Source organism: Ranitomeya variabilis, chromosome 2 (assembly GCF_051348905.1).
Source record: "Ranitomeya variabilis isolate aRanVar5 chromosome 2, aRanVar5.hap1, whole genome shotgun sequence".
NCBI lineage: Eukaryota > Metazoa > Chordata > Amphibia > Anura > Dendrobatidae > Ranitomeya > Ranitomeya variabilis.
In genome coordinates, this window is record NC_135233.1 from 582,651,988 (window position 1) to 582,668,809 (window position 16,822).

General features: G+C 42.9%; 1 protein-coding gene and 1 long non-coding RNA gene across 6 annotated transcripts in view; one reads left to right on the plus strand and one right to left on the minus strand.

Moving 5' to 3' along the window:
• WWOX (WW domain containing oxidoreductase) overlaps positions 1-16,822 on the minus strand; it is a 1,206,506-nt gene that overhangs the window by 590,320 nt on the left and 599,364 nt on the right. The gene's annotated exons all lie outside the window — the stretch shown is intronic.
• Positions 14,177-16,822, plus strand: part of LOC143809742 (uncharacterized) — a 46,375-nt gene continuing 43,729 nt past the window's right edge. Inside the window, exon 1 of the long non-coding RNA XR_013222429.1 lies at positions 14,177-14,272. This is a non-coding gene — a long non-coding RNA (uncharacterized LOC143809742). The remainder of the gene's footprint in view (positions 14,273-16,822) is intronic.

Consider the following 16,822-nt stretch of genomic DNA (forward strand, 5'->3'; position numbering starts at 1 on the left):
GCAATTTGTTCTTTAGCTCAAAACACAACACTAGAGAATACAGACAAGGGAAAATGAAGGAGGTCACGAAAGGTAATGACATCCTGACTTAATAAATAGGACATCTAAAAAAGCAAATTTCTACAAAGGGAACCCAGCTGCAGTGCGGGGAGGGCAGACCGTCCCTCTAATATGTCTTTAGTTAGCTATGCTGCATTAATAGATTAACTTAACAATGGTTCATTCTCTCTAAATTTCATTATAGGCTCCAAACAATGGAAATAATGGGGTTCTAATCCAATATGTAAATTGCCCTTTGCATGTGACGGAAAACATATGACTACTTCGGTTTCTTTTTAACAAATATTTTCAAGGGGCAAAAAAAGATCCTTTTATATTAATGAAAACTCATTAAAATGATTATTAATCCCTCTGTCTGGCAAATGTATAATTACTTGGACTCATTATCAGGTGAGCGGTGAGCCATATGCTATACACAGGCCAATTGGTGACACATCGCCGTCATCATACTCTTAAGGAAACACGACGAAAATCCAATGTGGGCAAAATCTGTAATGAGATTGTATGTTTTCAGCATTTCCATGAGTTTCCTCTGTACTTTCATACAAATGAATTTTAATTGATAAAATTATGTATTAACAATTCCCAGAAAATTACTACGATTGCAAAGACATAGAGACAGAGGACAGAAAGTAGGGGGAGTTCTCTCTCCAGAGAGGCTGGATTTCTGTTCAGGACTCGAAAGCCATTGGACAATGGTTGAAATAATGCATGCTGGGAAGTGAGGTCAAAGGACGTTCCTGCATCTATAGTGCTGACAGAATGCTAACGTACACTTTTAAAGAGTAGATTGCAAGTTTCAAAGCACGGAAATCAGGCCAGTTCCTGCAGATAGTAGTCGTGAATTTGCAATAAAAAAAATGATTATGCCTTTCTAAAGGCGACTTCTTGAATATACAATGTAGTTTATCATTTATTAGAGCATAAAAATTATACATATAAAATAAATAAAATGTAAATATACACTGTTCAAAAAATAAAGGGAACACTAAAATCCCACATCCTAGATATCACTAAATGAAATATTCCAGTTGTAAATCTTTATTCATTACATAGTGGAATGTGTTGAGAACAATAAAACCTAAAAATGATCAACGTAAATCACAACTAATAACCCACGGAGGTCTGGAGTTGGAATGATGCTCAAAATCAAAGTGGAAAATGAAGTTAGGCTGATCCAACTTCAGTGGAAATGCCTCAAGACAAGGAAATTATGCTCAGTAGTGTGTGTGGCCTCCATGTGCCTGTATGATCTCCCTACAACATCTGGGCATGCTCCTAATGAGGCGGCGGATGGTCTCCTGAGGGATCTCCTCCCAGACCTGGACTAAAGAATCCGCCAACTCCTGGACAGTGTGGTGCAACGTGACGTTGGTGGATGGTGTGAGACATGAGGTCCCAGATGTGTCCAATCGGATTCAGGTCTGGGGAACGGGCGGGCCAGTCCATATCTTCAATGCCTTTATCTTGCAGGAACTGCTGACACACTCCAGCCACATGAGGTCTGGCATTGTCCTGCAGTAGGAGGAACCCAGGGTCAACTGCACCAGCATATGGTCTCACAAGGGGTTTGAAGATCTCATCTCAGTACCTAATGGCAGTGAAGCTACCTCTTGCGAGCACATAGAGGGCTGTGCGGCCCTCCAAAGAAATGCCACCACACACCATTACTGACTCACTGCCAAACCGGTCATACTGAAGGATGTTGAAGGCAGCAGATCGCTCTCCACGGCGTCTCCAGACTCTGTCACATCTGTCACATGTGCTCAGTGTGAACCTGCTTTCATCTGTGAAGAGCTCAGGGCGCCAGTGTAGAATTTGCCAATCTTGGTTTTCTGTGGCAAATGCCAAGCGTCCTGCACGGTGTTGGGCTGTGAGCACAACCCCCATCTGTGGACGTTGGGCACTCAGACCATCCTCATTAAGTCGGTTTCTAACCGATTGTGTAGAGACATGCACATTTTTGGCCTGCTGGAGGTCATTTTGCAGGGCTCTGGCAGTGCTCCTTCTGTTCCTCCTTGCACAAAGGCTGAGGTAGCAGTCATGCTGCTGGGTTGTTGCCCACCTACGGCCCCCTCCATGTCTCCTGGTGTACTGACCTGTCTCCTGGTAGAGCCTCCAGCCTCTGGACACTGACAGACACAGCAAACCTATTTGCCACAGCTCACATTGATGTGCCATCCTGGATGAGCTGCACTACCTGAGCCACTTGTGTGGGTTGTAGAGTATGTTTCATGCTACCTCGAGTGTGAAAGCACAACCAACATTCAAAAGTGACCAAAACATCAGCCAGAAAGCATTGGTACGGAGATGTAGTCTGTGATCCCCACCTGCAGAACTACTCCTTTATTGAGGGTGTCTTGATAATTGCCAATAATTTCCATCTGTTGTCTATTCCATTTGCACAACAGCATGTGAAATTGATTGTCAAACAGTGTTGCTTCCTAAGTGGACAGTTTGATTTCACAGACATTTGATCCACTTGGAGTTATATTCTGTTATTTAAGTGTTCCCTTTACTTTTTTGAGCAGTGTATATAAAAAGTAATAATAATAGTAAAAAAAAACTCCACTGATTAACATGCTTCAGCAGTGGACTCACATACGTGACCGCACACATAAACAATACAAACCAGCATGTATGCGGGAGATGGCGTTCTCTAGTAAATCAAAACTGATACTACGTCACTCCAGATGCTGGATGTGATGCTGGGCTTGTATTCAATATGCCATTATTCACACATACAGACAATACAATAATACATCAATAAACATCAAAAGTATTGATCACAATAAATAATACAAATAAGCAATAGAGGAACGACCATATTAAAATTGCAGAAGTACAAACAATACACAAAATAATACACTTTTTTCCAAGGAGATCTTCAACCCCTTTAGGCACCAGACAATTCAACCAGAAGATCCAGAACATCTCTCGTCTACGTAACTTTCTAAACCTAGGCAGATGACGTTTCAATCAATTCCATCGGTGCTTCCTCCTAATTCTGGAGATGATGGTGGAATAAGGTCTCTCAATGTTCTCGTCCTCCTATACATAACCACCAACTTATCCCCAATACAAAATTTAAATAGGGAAATAAAATGCACCCCAATTTTTTTATTATAATATTCTGAATTCATTTTGCATTATTGTTGTTTTTATTGTTGTAAGTGGTGACAAAGGATAAGTTAAATTGTACGCCCTTTCTTTATACCCAAATTCATCTCTCTACTCCTAGAGCTTAGTTCTATTCAACATTCCATTCAACTTCCTTTTTTGTTCCTTCCAGGATGAGTCAAAAATAAAGGCTCCCATACACTAATGTTGGCTGAACCTGCTGATATTGACAAGTTCTGCTGATGGTCTAATGCGTATGGAGGTGCCAGCTGACTGATGGGAAGGAAAGATGTCGATTGGTAATGTTCGAATTTGGGCTGTTGATTGCATTGTCCACCCAAAGATAAGCCACCGGCCAACGTGTCAGTAGGCGGCTTTCTCATGTATTACACAAGAGCACTTGGCCGAACGAATGCTCCTGTGTACGGTAGAGTCAGCTAAGATGGCTGTTGGCCAACCAATCGGCCGAAGAATCGTTATGACAACAGCCATCTAATGTGCATGGCTGGCCTAACCCTCTATCCCAATCATATCCACCTGACTATAAAAGTCTACTTCCCAGGAGCAGTTCCTCCCCATAAACATTGTTTGGCACATTTACTTTCCACTCCCAAAATCAATGAAGCTGTTAGTGTCAAATCACTTATAGATCTCTTTTTTTAATATTCTCGCAAAATTTTAGCCACCCCATTAATTACCATAAATATTTTTTTATTTTGCACCCTTCTTCAGAACCCTGTGTTGTGCCGTATCTATGCTGAAAATATATGAATGAAGTGACACATGGTCATTACTATTCCCCTTAGAGAGGGGAGAGTGTGACACTGGCAGATCTGATTGGACAATGTAGAGACTGCCCTCGCTCCAAATGTTAACACCCATATGTCAATTTACTTATGAATGTCTAGGAGGAAAGTCCAGACGAAAAGTTCTATGAAACAATACCCCAACATTTTTGGATTACTCGTAATACAAGTACCGTATTTTTCGGACTATAGGACGCACCGGACTATAAGGCGCACCCAGGTTTTAGAGGTGGAAAATAGGGAAAAAAATATTTGAAGCAAAAAAAATGTGGTAAAATATTTAATAACATAAATAACATACTATTATATATGGTGTTATTATATATAATAGTATGTTATTATGTTGGAAGCTGCGGGACCAGTGTGGTGTCTGTGAAGTACGATATGAAGACGCTGGAGGGTGAGTATAAGGGTTCATTTCCACATGCGAGGCACACGTCCGTATCTCGCATGTGGAAACCAAGCTCTGGCGCCGGCACTTTGGAGCGGAGCTGTGCAGCTCCATGTGTTCCTATGCGGCCGCACGCTCCGCTCTGGAGTGCCGGCTCCACAGCTTGGTTTCCACATGCGAGATACGGACGTGTGCCTCGCATGTGGAAATGAGCCCTAAGAATGGGGGCACAGGGCTTATAGTGAAAGCACCACTCCAGCACTGCAAAATAACACTGGAGTGCTGCTTTAAAATCCCATGGGAGAACTATAACTCCCAGCATGTCCTGCAGATCCTATGACATGCTGGGAGTTATAGTTCACCAAAGGAGTGGCAGAGTGCTTTATTGTGTTTTGTAAAGACTGACCTCTTAATTGTGGCAGCCAGCCACACTGTGGTGAGGTAAAAGCTGGAGCATCCCATGGCTGCACACACAGAGCCCTCCCTGTTGTTGTTGCCTTTGCACAGCGCAGGACATAAGAGGAAGCTGCAGATTCTAGGAGGGAGTCTGAAGGACCTGTGATGATGTCAGAAGAGGGAGGGCTCTGAGCTGCCATGTGATGCTCAGCCCGCCCACTTCTGACATCACACAGGTCCTCCCTGTGCACCACAGACAGCTCAGCGTCCAGCACAGGCAGGTAGGCAGCGATCTCCTGGCCCCTGCTGCTGCTGCCTCCTCCCCCGGACACACAGATTCTCCCCGGAATCAGTGCTGGGGAAACTGTGTGTCCCTGCTTAAGTGCAGCATTGCTGCTCCCGGCTCACTGCTCAGCTGATCGGTGGGCGGGGAGCAGCTAATAAATATTCACTGCACTTAATCAGCGGGGCCATGTGCTTTCCCCAGCAGCTGATTCCGGGCAGCGGGGACATCCTGAAGTGGGATAACAGTGCGATCCCACTCGCTGCACATGCTATATCCGTACTATAAGACGCACCCACACTTTCCTCCCAAATTTGGAGGAATAAAAGTGCGTCTTATAGTCGGAAAAATACGGTATGTACTTTGACAAGTCAGGAGAGGCTACAAGTTCTCTTTATTGGGAGACTCAAAGGGAGAAACGGTGTAGTCCACCATAATCATACATAAATCTTTTTGGAGCCTGATAGGTGGCATCTCTACCACCATCATCAATGATTGCACAGATGCCACATTGCATTCCGATGCACAAAAATGCGACGATGTGGAGCCCATAGCTGGTCAATCATAGTAAAATATGGTAGGATTGGGGGGGGAAATAATTCAGGAACAAACAAAAAAACAGCATTTGGGGCAACGATCTGTCCAGAAGACAAGACTAAAAGATATTTCTATTTTTATGTAAAAAAAACCTCATAAGAGCTACTTGGATAATTTCTCTGATCTCGATGTGAAAGCAGATCAGCGGCATTTAACTCTTTAAGATGTTGGTTTATGAAAATTTATCAGACTTTGTCTGCCACCACCAGACAGAACCCAGACGACGATGTGAGTTTTATTACCCACGGGGTCTTTGTTGCTATAAGTCAAAAAATAGCATTAAATATTGGGAATATATGGGGTGGGCTTAGTCTTTTAACCCATTACTCCCTGCAAGGATGAATCCCTCAAGACGACTTTAGGGTCTTTGAAAACATATAGGCATAAGAGCAATAACCAGTTTATAGTCGGGTGGGAGGGTAAGAGGGGCGCCAGATGCTTCTGCCACCGCCTGGGACGGTATGAGGTCAGACAGAGGTTACTAGAACGTTCTGATGGAATCTCTCCCTCTCTGCTCATTATCCTACGCTGCAAAATTGGTGTGCATATGCCCCCCCTATATATAACGGATGAAGCGTATAAGAATATATAGGTGCGCGCACACTCGCACACTTATCAAGGTAAATTTCATCAGTATTCAAGGAATGATTAAAGCACTTCAACAATTTATTTCAATAAAAGAAGACTTAGCTGAAAGGAGTATAAATGATGAAAACTTGCTTTAAACTGATTTATTTCCCGCAGCAATAAAAGGAATGTTTCTTCACTCAGCTGTTTAATATGCAAATATGCAGAGCATCCAGCGTCTGACAGCACATCATTAATAAAACCTTGCACTAAGCGCGGCTCCCGATATTTCATCCTGATGGAAATACATGATGATGATTTTGGACTGTATAATTTCTGAGTTGGAACAATGTGTTTCGCGATGATGAAATTCTGCAATCGGCACCTCTGCCTGTGGCTTCCTAACAAGTTAACCTCATGTACGGGGGACTGAGAGGGTCTTTATTTGGTGTGATGCTATAAAGAAAAAAATGCTACTTGTATGAACAATAAATATACTAAATCTAGACCTAATCCGCCAATTTGCCTTACTTCTTTCTAATTATATAGCACGCTGCCAACATATTCTGCAATCATTTATATCAGTTACTGTGCCAACGGGTCTCAGAATTTAGCTTTTTATTATTTTTCTTTGGCTTCTTCTATAGCACCATCATATTCTACAGCATTGTCCTCTCAAACGCACTCTTGGTCCAATTCAGTCGTGTAACTAGGGTCCCATGAGCCCTCCTGCAAAATTTAGACTGGGGCGCCCCCCAGCATGTTGGTGAGATCAATGGGCCCAAATTCCAGTATTAATGTCCCTAATCCTGGACCACTTCTACTAATCATTTCCCCAATCCTGGTATAATATCCCCCATGCTGATCCCAACCTGTTATAAAGTTGCCCTTCAAAGCACCATCCTGGAGTAATGTCCCCCATCATAGGGCACTACTTGTAAGAATTTTCCCCATCCTGTTATAATGTCCCCCATGCTGATCCCAACCTGTTATAAAGTCCCCCTTCATAGCACCGTCCTGGAGTAATGTCCCCCATCATAGGGCACTAATTGTAACAATTTTCCCCATCCTGTTATAATGTCCCTATCCTGATCCCAACCTGTTATAAAGTCCCCCTTCATAGCCCCGTCCTGTATTAATGTCCCCCATCCTGGGACACTTCCTGTAATAATGTCCCTCAGACTGGACCACTTCCACAAATAATTTCCCCAATCATGTTATAATGTCCCCATCCTGATCCCATTGTGTGATAAAGTCCCCAATCATAGCCCCTTCCTGTAATAATATCCCCATCCTGGCCCACTACTTGTAATAATTTCCCCCATCTTGTTATAATGTCCCCCATCCTAGCCCCATTTTGTAATAATGGCTCCCAACCTGGCTTATTACTGTAATAAAGCCCCCCATCCTGGCCCTTCCGTGTAATAATGTTCCCCTTCCAGGTGACATCAGCATCTGGCCTCTGATAGGTCTGTGGCCACTATAACAATTATAAAGCAGGGAGCCGGTGGATCTCTGCACTGCAATACATTTCAGCTGAAAGTACGTTCAAGGACACACAATCAGCTGACAAACGAGGCTGAGGTTGGTGGACCCCCTGACCCAACGGGACCGGTCGAAGTTGCACCCTCTGCAACCACAATCGATATGCCCTTGGTACAATTTCATAGGAGGCCACTCCTTGGTTTTGGATTGTGAGAGACAACCTAGTAGAAAAACAAATGTATGGGAGACAACATATAGGGAAGGATCATAAAATCTCCATACAGGCATCATTAGTCGGATTTGTACGCAGTTTTGTGACATTGTAAAAAAGTAAGGTCAGTGCGTTGCATGAAAGTATTAAGTCTTAAGGTACCGTCACATTAAGCGACGCTGCAGCGATATCGACAACAATGCCGATCGCTGCAGCGTCGTTGTGTGGTCGCTGGAGAGCTGTCACACAGACAGCTACACAGACAGCTCTCCAGCGACCAACGATGCCGAAGTCCCCTGGTACCCGATGTTTACCCTGGTTACCAGCGTAAACGTAAAAAAAACCAAACAGTACATACTTACATTCTGGTGTCTGCCGCGTCCCCCGGCGTCAGGCTTCCCTGCACTGTGTAAGCACCGGCCCTAAAGCACAGCGGTGACGTCACCGCTGTGCTTTGCTTTACGGCCGGCACTGACACAGTCAGTGCAGGAAGCTCTGAGCAGCAGCGCGGACGCCGGGGGACGTGACAGACATCAGAGGGTGAGTATGTAGTGTTTTTTTTTTACTTTTACAATGGTAACCAGGGTAAATATCGGGTTACTAAGCGCGGCCCTGCGCTTAGTAACCCGATATTTACCCTGGTTACCATTGTAAAACATCGCTGGCATCGTTGCTTTTGCTATCAAACACGACGATACACGCCGATCTGACGACCAAATAAAGTTCTGGACTTTCAGCAACGACCAGCGATATCACAGCAGGATCCAGATCACTGCTGTGTGTCAAACACAACGATATCGCTATCCAGGACGCTGCAACGTCACGGATCGCTATCGTTATTGTTGCAAAGTCGGTTAGTGTGAAGGTACCTTTAGTCTGGACTGTTAAGGGAACAGAACAATGGAATTCATGCCGAAGAAGGTATGCATCATACAACAAACACAAATGGCGCTTCATAGATTACATCCGGCTTCCATCAAGGTACCTCTCAATTTACCCATAAAAAAATTCTATAAGGTAAAAAAAAATGATGGATTTTGTGATAGAGGCTTTGATGAAAATGTGATGAAAGCAATAGAATGACACACTAGTCCTTGGTGGAGTGGGCTTCCCAAAGAAAAAGCTAATACACAAGATTATGCAAAATAGAGAAAAAGTTCCAAAAAAATCTTATCTAGACATAGGAGTAGACTTCCCAAAAAGGTGGTTTGTTGCATAGCTTTTAATATACACAAAGAAATAAATAAAGGTTGTTATCATATGTTCTAGTGCCAAAAAAAAATCAGTAAGAGGAATATTCTGAGAACACACAGCTGGAAAGAGTAGGAGGAAGTGGATTCCTACCAATGTAAGCTTCTCATCAGGACTAGACTTGAAATGGCTAGGTAGCATGTCCATAACAACTGGCCCTTCTAGAAAGATAAGTTGTTCCATCAACAAAGTAGAACATTTTAGAAGATCTGGCCTAATAGACAAGGCAACCATGGATATCTCTGCCCTGAAAATATAGTATTACCTAGCCATATTCCAATTATTCCATATGATACAAAAAAAGGCCAAAATTTGTCACTAGTACAACTCTGTGCTCTTAGAGTACTGGGCATAGCATCCCCTTAATTATGTCTGAAGGCTGTACAAGAGAACATAGACATGTGTTGTCTTCAAGAGACAAACATCTCTTTCCGGAATCCATAAAAACCTCCAAAAAAGGTAAAATCAACCAATGTACAAACACCTTTCTTAGAACATTTTTGGAGTTTTCTGTGTTTCATTTTTTGAGTAGATTCAACAAGTTAAAGGGTCACTCAATAGCATATGGAAAATCAGGAATGACCCGAAAGTCTGTAACAATATTAACTTGCTGGCATTATCCTGGAGTCATTGTAAAAGTAGATCAACTTCATATTAAAAAGCTCAAACATTAAAAATACATTTTATCTTTAGAAGGTCACATCAAGTAAAAAATATCATCTGCGTCTCCTATATTCTTTTTCTTCTCGGTCTCATATATTATTTAGGCGACGCTGATTATCTGTCTTTAGCCATTCTCCACATCACTGTCATTACGCTTTGTTATTGTTCTTTTATGTCTTTGTGTGTATAGGTATTGACTTATCCTGAATACATTTACCTATTACGGTATATGTTGTTGGTTTTTTTTCAAAGACTTACCGTATGCTGGCAGGTTTGAACATGGAATACAAAGCAGGTACACAAGAATTCACCAAAATTCCTAAAACAAAAATCACAACTTTCCTTGGAAACACCAACTTTTCTCTATCCACCACCAGAAAACAAATATAGTATTGCACATTAAATGTCTTTTATTGCCCATATGTCCTACTAATGCACATGGATGTGATAAAAGGGTTTCACATTCCGAATGCCGATCCATAAAAGTGCATTTACACTGCACAACTATTATTCCTAGGACCTCTAGTATCATCTGATGAATAAGCCAAATGCTCAATTGTTGGGTGAAATAATCTTTTGTGCTGCTCAAATGATCATCTTCCTTGGCAGCTCATGATTCTGTGTAAACAGGATTCACGCTGTCAAAAACAATGGCAGCCTATGCGCAGTAAGCGATCCATTACAGATTGTTCAGCGCAGAACTGAAATGCGACGATCAGCAAGTAGTTGATCAGCCGCAGGTTGATTTTACGTAAACAGACCCTTTGATGATCTATGGATTGACTATCATGTTACAAGGATTTTCTGGCATTTATTTATTTTACGTACTTTGGTGTGTGGGAGGAAACCCACACAAACTTGGGGAGAACATACAAACTCCTTGTAGATGTTGTCCTTGGTGGGGTCTGACCCCAGGACCCCAGCGCTACAAGGCAACAGTGCTAACCACTAATGGACTTTAGTGGGGTTGTCTATCTACCTGAAGACATGAAAGTAATGGAGGAGGTCCTCATCTACTAGCTGGTTTGGAGTGCAGCTATGAAGAGCAACTCTCTCTATGAAGAATTCAGCCTGTCTGTGCATCACATCAGATGCCCATTGCATTGATTCAAGAAAAAAAGATTCCCTAGGCAGCAGGACTCTTTGTGATCAACTGGTTTAGGCAACCAGATAAACCCATTTAATGGTGCCATATATATTAGATGACTGTAGGTCAATCATTCAGCTGAAAGACCGGTTCAGCCTACTCAACTATACATACGAGTGTTCATTCACCACTGTGTTCTTTATGAGAAAGCTGCCGACTGATATGTTGGTTGGTGGCTTATGTCAGAGAGAACAATGTGATCAGCAGTCCGAAATAGCACATCTGCGCTCAGCACCTCTCTCGACTATTAGTCAACCAGTACTTCAATACACAGTAGAGCATCAGCCGAACCTGTCGATAACGGAGGATTCAATGGAGGCATTCACTTTGGAACCATTATAGGCGCAAAGAGGAAGGCTAGGTGTCAGCAGGATCTGAATATCGGCAGGTTCGAAAGACATTAGATAACTGCTATGACCAAATCACGAAATTGATCCTTAAGATTAGGCACAAAATTCTGCCTCCATTACTTCGCCTCCATTCACTACCTACTGTAACTTTATGGCATAATACGGTTAGATTTTATTAAAGGTTATTTCTATAACAGCTCATTCGGACGTCCATTTTTTTTCCATGTACACCAAAAATTGTCCTGTTTCATCAGTGTTTTTGAGCAGAGTTTCAAACAAACTTTAGCAAAGTGTCATCAGAATTTGGTTTGATTTTTAACAGTTGTTCTCGGATGAGAAAAAAAAAATAGAACTCGTACGTGAAAAACGGACGTCTGAATGAGGCCTTAGGCTGAACCCAAAAAATTTTATAAAATTAACTTGGTGTTTTACCATTTTTACCAAGTGAATATGAAGGTGGTTCCACCAATATTTCTTTCGAAGTAATAATAATAATCTTTATTTATATAGCGCCAACATATTCCGTAGCGCTTTACAGTTTAACAGCTTCAAACACAACAGTCATAAGTAACAATGTTAACAATACAATAATCAAAGCAACACAAGACGACCCTGCTCGTGAGAGCTTACAATCTACAGTGAGGTGGGGGAGATACAAAGTACAGGTGTGTATTTACAATGATGTATTTACAATGATAGGTATCCTAATTTCCAAAAATGACTAATCCTATAATAAACGCGTATAGCATAAAAACAAGGAGCAAGGAGATATTAACACCATTTTAGAAAGGGGGAAAAAAGACAATCTGCAAAAACCAGGCATTTAACCCAAAGGTCAAAAACATGAAATGCTTTAAAGTCTAAAGGACTATTCTTTGTAGCATGACTGCTATGATCAATCCGTAATCCTTCTCACAAGTTAATTAGGAATTAATCATTGATAAAGGCTATTGTATTTTCCCGCTTGCCTCCCAAATGTAAAAAAAACCAGAGGATTTTTTCAAAGCAAATGGCGCAAACGAAAAAAAAAAATCTAAAACTTCTTTTTCTATTTTATTTAGATGGTTATCCGGAATATTACATCAAATATTTCATCACTTTGCAAACTTTATTAAACTTTAAGGGATTTCCTTTGAATTAATTTCCAGTGGGATCTGCCAAGATATACAAAAAGTCTAGAGGGTTGCATTATAGGGGGAAGCCTTACAGGTTTGAGCAAACGTCTCCTGGCTGGTCCCCGGAATGTTTCTCATTTTCTGCGCAGGCTAATATGTCCGCATAACTCAGATGGGATTAACCAATTAAACATTTCCCAACGGTCTTTACAAGCGCGCTCCTGGCATGTTCCTCGTATGGAGGAAACCTCTACGGGAGGATGCGATAGAAATCGTACACAATTTGGAAACAGGATGGGGACATCAAAGACAAGCTCGTATTGAACTAACATGTATAATTAAGGAAGTGGAGGCCGGTAACAGTAGATTTGCATAAAATGGTAATAAATCTCCCGTGGAGCCTGGTTATCTCTGCTTTAGGGAAAGCTATTGTAGGTTCAAGTTCCTGAATGGTTGCATGTAGGAGACGTAAAAGAGATAAACATGATTTACAAATCAGTTAGGAAAGCTTTATGAGTAGAGGAAAAAAAAAAAGAGATAAGCAAAGCAGACACTAGTGAAATGGTAAAAGCTAAAGAGGGAAAAAAGAATTCTCATTCTTGGAAAATTAAAATTTGGTGCCTAAGCTCAGAGTAATCTATGGGTTAAATTATACAAGTTACACACTTTGTATAACGTTTAAAACGGTGGTCCGAAACTAATATTGATTTTCATCCTAAACTTTTCTCCATTTATTTTAATAATATACAAACTTTTCTAATATGGTTTAATTAATAAGTCTCTATTCTCCCTGCCTTTAAGCTAATTGCTTTATTTTATTTTTTAAAACTATTTCCGTTAAACTAAATCTGACATATGCTCAGTATAATCTCCATTCGCACTGAGCAATATTCTTCTCAGTGCACAGTGACAGTGCGCTCCCTTGCTGGCTCTTATAGGAAGTGATGAGCTGGCAAGAGAACGCACTGTCAGTGTACATGGTAACAAAAGAATGCGAAGAGCAGAGATCAGTGTTGCCCCCAAAACAGACATCACTTTCAGGAGCAGGGCTATTCTCTGCTCACCTCATACTCTCCTTACAATGTGCACTGGCAGTGCGCTCTTTTGCTGGCTCGTCTCTACTAAATAGGGCCAGCGAGGGAGCGCACTTGGCATGATCCTCAGAAGACATCCATAAAAAACATTTGATTACCACACCATCTTGACTTAAATGACTAGATTTAAAGACAGGAAAGAGGTAGCCATATTTCAGAGGGGCCCAGAAATAAAAGAAAATCCATTATATGTTCAGGAGTATAGCAAGTATATTCAAAGCCAAATATTCAAGAGTGGAGTTTTGCAGCTAAAACTTTCATTTTACTCCCTTGAGAGCCACTCAGGGTCTTTAGTGGCTCTTACTGGGATTCTGGCTCCCATCGTTCACAGCAGGGAGGAGGCTTTTCGTACAAAATTGTTTGTGAACAATACATCCCTACTTCCAATAGGTGGCGTTAAGTTTGTCTGAAAAGACAATTTGCATTAAGATAGTGAATCTCTTTTAAAAAACTTGCAGTACTAGTCACAACCCATAGGCAAAAACTATGGATTGTGCGGAGGCAGACCAGAATACCGATGGGCGAGTTGGAGCTAGTATTCAACAACTAGCCTCTACTGCTCACAAAGCATTGTCACATTGCCAGCATGTACAGTGTGAAGTACCAGAGCATGGTTACGTCGCACACCAGTCAGTGAGCTGTCACTTGCATGTGCAGGTGCACAACTGCCAGAGCGGTAGTAGCTGTAGTTGACTTGCGGAAATCGGCTCTCACGCAGAGTACTGTGACAATCTGGGTAAGTTGTTAGAAACCACTGAACCACTAAGTTGAACACATGAGCCAAGCATGGTACATGTGTGAGTTCGCCAAGCTTCACAGCCACCACCATTATCACACACGACCATGCCTGGTTGTAGGTTCAGCAGCGAGAGTCACAGATCTGTCTGGTCTGCTACTCTTTTCAACAACTCTGCGGCAGTGTGCTGTTTGTCTCCTAGAAAAATTAGATTCAGCAGAGCCTGTTGTTGCTTTGCAGAGGCAGTGTTGCAGAGCTTCCAGCTCCCGGCTGATGTGGACAACATGCTCTGAGACGATAAATTGGAGATGGGGGATAAAGAAACGCAGGAGCGGGTGCAGGAAATGGTGTAGGAGGTGGATGAACCCCTGATAGAAGTAGGGCTAGCAAACCTCGGAGTCGGAGGAACATGTGCCGTGCCAGGGTCGGACTCAACACCAGCCTGCAAAAGGTTCACCCAGTGTGCAGTCAGGGAAATGTTCCATCCCAGGCCACAAGCGCTTGTCATGTATCAGTCGTTAAGTAGACCATCCCAGTAACTGCGATGGTAAGGGCATGGGTGTTGTTCCTGGACACGTGCTGGTACAAGGCAGGGATACCACACTGGGAGAAAGACTGGTGGTATGAGACTGAGTACTAAGGGGCGGATTACTACCATGAGTCAACGGAAATCCTGCATCTACAAGCCTAAACAGCAACATTTCCACGTCAAGCAGCCTGGAAATGTGCCTGTTTAGCGTTTGGGCCTGTGGGTGGGAAATTTCTTTTTTGTTCCACGGCCTGGGGTAGGAACAGCTGAACGCTGTGCTGAGAAAATTATTTGGACATGCCTGAAGATGGTGCCTCAGAACGTGCAAGGACAGGTGCAGGGTGGCAGGCATCAGTGCCGCTATCATGGACAGGGGATTGGCACCTAGCACAGGAGAAGAGGTAGTGGTGTCACTCGCTGGCACCAATTGTGGACCCAGGAGTTCATCCCACTGATGCGGGTGCTTAGATGACATATTCCTGATCATGCTGGTGGTGTTTAGACTTCTAGTGGTCAGGCCCCTGCTGATCTTTGCATGGCACAGATTGCAAATGACCATTTTTTGTCTCAGAACTCTTTTAAAAAGTCCCAACTGGGGCACATCTAACTCTTTGATGGAGAAATTCACGAGTGTTGTGCTCTGCGGAACAGTTGCCCGCCTTCTTCCTCTGGTCACCCCACTGCCTCTTACTGCCTGTTTCGGTGCTGCCGATCCCTCCAACTCAGCACTGCTGTCGTCGCTCTGCATGCCAGCTTCCCAAGTTAGGTCAGTGACTTCGTCATCCATCACCTTCTCTTACACCATCACACCCTGGTCCTTTTATAACCTCTGATTAGGTAATGTGGCCAATCAATCACAGTAGTGCCACTATCATGATGGCTACGGCATTACAGTGACTGGCAGGCAATTCCTGTATGTTGATTGTAGAGATGAGCCACCTCCCTAGTGTTCAGGTTCGGTTCGGTTCGTCGAACAGGGGCGTGTTCGGCGAACACCGTCGAACCCCATTGAAACCAATAGCAGGCAAACACAAACACATAAAAACACATGGAAAACACATAGAAAACACCTTTAAAGGTGTCCAAAAGCTGACAAACTGCTCAGAAGACACAACAAACACATGGAAAAGTCACAACTACATATAGTCATGCAAAAGACAAGAGGTGGAGGAGTAAAAGGAGGAGGAGACTCAGATATAGGCATGTCATGCCCTTCTAAAATCAAGAAAGGCTGGAGTAAAAATCTAAACTCACTCCACCAACACCCAGATATCTTGACAAAAAAAATAAAAAAATAAATATCTTTAGGTTGAATGGCGGCGGGTCCATTCAGAACACTTTCCTTAGAAGAGGTAGTGGTACCCCCGTTGGGAGTTGTGCCAAAAAATGAACCCGATACATTCAGACTAATCCACCATTTGTCATATCCAAGGGGCAGGTCAGTAAACGACAACATCGACGCGGAACCAAGTACAGTACTATGTACTGTACCTCCTTTGACGAGGCAATCAGGCGGGTCAAGAAGTTGGTAAGGGGCACCATAATGGCCAAAACAGACATTGAGGGGGCGTTCCGGTTACTACCTGTGCCTCCGAATAGTGTCCTCCCATTGGGCTGCTTCTGTGAAGGAGCATACTACATAGATCGCTGTTTGTCCATGGGGTGCTCCATATCCTGCTCACTATTTGAGGCATTTAGTTGCTTCCTCGAATGTGTCGTCATGGACGTTTGTAAGGCGGCACATATTATCCATTACCTCGACGACTTCTTATGCCTGGGCCCAAAAGATTCGCTACAGTGTGAAAACACGCGGTAGTCTACCTGTGAGAAGGAGAGAGCTGGAGGGAGAGTGGACACCCCAGAGCCGAGGGGTTAGATTGAGAAAGAAAGAAGATGGTGTAGCTTGCTTCATGGGTGGGGTACTCTGCTGAGTAGCAAAATTTGCTACTAGGCCCAAAAGGATTTCCTGGGCCAGATGCCGTTACAAAATAGTAGTTAGGTAAACAGGCGGTGTAGCTTGC